We start from the raw sequence: 2,890 nt of genomic DNA, 5'->3' as shown, positions 1-2,890 counted from the left end.
GCTCTTGGTGGTGAGAGAGATTGTACTATAGGGTATGTGGCACTCACCGGAAAGACAGAGACAGACGGAGAGATGGAAAGTGAGAAATCATCCCCCAAGGGGTATGGCCACACTGCAATCCCTTCTCCTCCATTCTCCTCTCGGGATCTTGGGCACACACACACGCGCCTGGCATGAGTTTAAGCCGCCGGGTCTGGGACTCGAACCGTGGTCAACTACGTGGGAGTCCAGTGACGTAGCCATTACGCTAACTGCTGGTCCCAGTGATAAAATCTTTAACATGTCTGAAACCCCTCTGTTCTTTTAGAAGGGTTCTGATGGATTAACTAGGATCCTAGAATTGTAATTATTTTTTTTTCCTCTGTCTTTTTTTTTAAGCTCCATGAGAGCTGAGGTTGTGTCTTTCTTATTTACTGTGACCTTCTTAAGTTCTAGATTAAGGCCTGGGATATAGTAGGTGGTCATAAACGAAAAGTGAACTTTGGATGAACTTATTTATTCTGTCAGAGTGCATATGAGCGAGAGAGAGAGAGAGAACACACAATACCTGCCCTCATGGGGAATAGTCATACCACAAGCACTTCTCTTCTATATCTCCTTTTGGCATTTTGGGCATGCATGCACATATGCCTGATGTGTTTCTCAAGCTGCTGACTCTAGAATTTGAACTGTGCAGTCAGCCATATAGTACCCAGCTGCCTTAGCCACCACACCACGGACTGGCCCTGGAAAAACTAATTTAAAAAGTTCAAGACTTAATCACTAGGTGATCCTTCACTTATTGTATATTAATTTTCCTAAAGTTAGAGTTTATAGCCAATCCTAGATCAAGTTTCTTTACTCTGAAAGCATCATAGCAGTCACTCTCCTATATTTTTAAAAATAAAAATGACTGGGACCAGTAGATTGCATATATCACTGGACTCCCACATGGCCTACCACATGGTTTGAGTTCCAGACCAGTGGCACCACATGGTTTGAGTTCCAGACCCGTGGCTTGCAATGCATGCCAGAGATGTGTGTGTGTGTGTGTGTGTGTGTGTGTGTGTGTGTGTGTGTGTGTCCAAAATCCGGAGAGGAGACTGGAGGAGAAGAGGTTGTGACGTGGACATCCCCCTTCTGGGGTGGTTTCTCGTTTTCTGTCTCTCTGGCAAGCACACATGTCCTATAGCAAAAAAATCTAAATAAATAAATAAGGCTAATTTAACACAATGAACAACATTGGTGAAGCAGTTTACATGCATTATTTCATTTGATGATCATGACAATTCTGGGAGGGAAGTATAATTATTACAGCTTGAATAATGAGAAAAGCATGACTTAGAAAAGGTAAGTTCCTACATTTATACAGCAGGACTGCAGAGACTGACCACTGAATCAACACATCAGCCTGATGCAGTTTCTTCATGTGACAGTTCATCCTGTGTTTGGACACCAATGTCCCAGCCTTCTTAGACCCCAAATCTTTTCTTCCCTCACATATTTTTTAAATCTATTTGCATTTTCTTTCTAGACCATGAGCCTTGATAATTAAAATTCTGCTAGTAACACAAAAACAATTGTGTAAGAATTTTACTGCAGCATTATTCATAACCAAAATATGAAAACAGCCCAGGTACCCAACAGTAAGATGATGGATAAACAAACTGTGATATATTCAAACAACGAAATATTTTTTCATTGTATTAATCAGTACAAAGTTATAAATTATTGATACATACAATATGGATGACTCATAGAAATATGTTGAGGGGTCAACAGGTGATGTTGTGGTTAAGGTGCTGGACTCCCTCATGTCCATCCATGGTTCAAGTCCTGGACCTGGTGGCATGAAACTCATGCCAGGTATGTGTGTGTATGTGTGCCCAAAATCTTGAGAGTAGAATAGAGAAGGGATTACATATGGCCATCTACTCGGGTATGATTTCTCACTTTCTCTCTCTCTGTTTCTCTGCTGAATGCACGTGCCCTCTAGCAAAAATCTCTCTCTCTCTCTCTCTCTCTCTCTCTCTCTTAGAGATTTGTGCTATAGGGCATGTGCTCTCACTAGATAGAGACAGGAAGTAAGAAATTACCCCTTGGTGGTGGGGTAGGGAATGGCCACACCACAATCCCTTCTCTTCCATTTTGAGCACAGAGTCAAACTCTGGTTGACTAATTGAGCATCTAGTGATATAACCATTATGTCATCTGCTAGTCCTACAAAGCCTCTCCAAAAAAAAAAAAAAAAAAGAAAAGAAAAATATGTTAAGTCAAAGAATATCTATGCAAGAAGTATGTAGTGCATGAATTTGTTGATATGAAGTCATAGAAAATTCAAAACTAATACGTGGTAGAAATGAACCAGGACAATAATTATCTTGGAAGATTGGAGGTGGATATGTATTGGAAACAGATATGAGAGGCCCTTCTAGGGTAATGGTGATACTTTGTATCTTTATAGGGGTTTGGGTTACAGAGGTATATGCCATCCTAAACTTGTGAGCTAATTCCCTAATAAATCCCCTCTTATAATACAACTATACATATCCTATTGATTCTGTCCCCCTAGAGGTCCCTGAGTAATGCAAAGTGAAATAAATATATTTTCCAATAATGGACACAGGTGGTAACAATCAAAGCGTTCAGTGTATGTTAAGATTTATTACTTGGGACCAGCAGTTGGTGTAGTGGCTATGTCACTGGACTCCCATGTAGTCGACTGCAGTTCAAATCCTGGACCTGGTGGCTTAAACTCATGCTGGGCACATGTGCATGCATGCCTAAGATCCCGAGAGGAGAGTGGAGGAGAAGGGATTGTGCTGTGGCCATCCCTCTGGGGGGTGATTTCTCACTTTCTGTCTCTCTCTGTTTTTCTGGAGAGTGCACGTGCCCTATAGCCAAAAACTTT

Source organism: Tupaia chinensis, unplaced genomic scaffold (genome assembly GCF_000334495.1).
Source record: "Tupaia chinensis unplaced genomic scaffold, TupChi_1.0 Scaffold149552_1, whole genome shotgun sequence".
Taxonomy (NCBI): domain Eukaryota; kingdom Metazoa; phylum Chordata; class Mammalia; order Scandentia; family Tupaiidae; genus Tupaia; species Tupaia belangeri.
Note: the sequence above shows the minus strand (reverse complement) of the source record.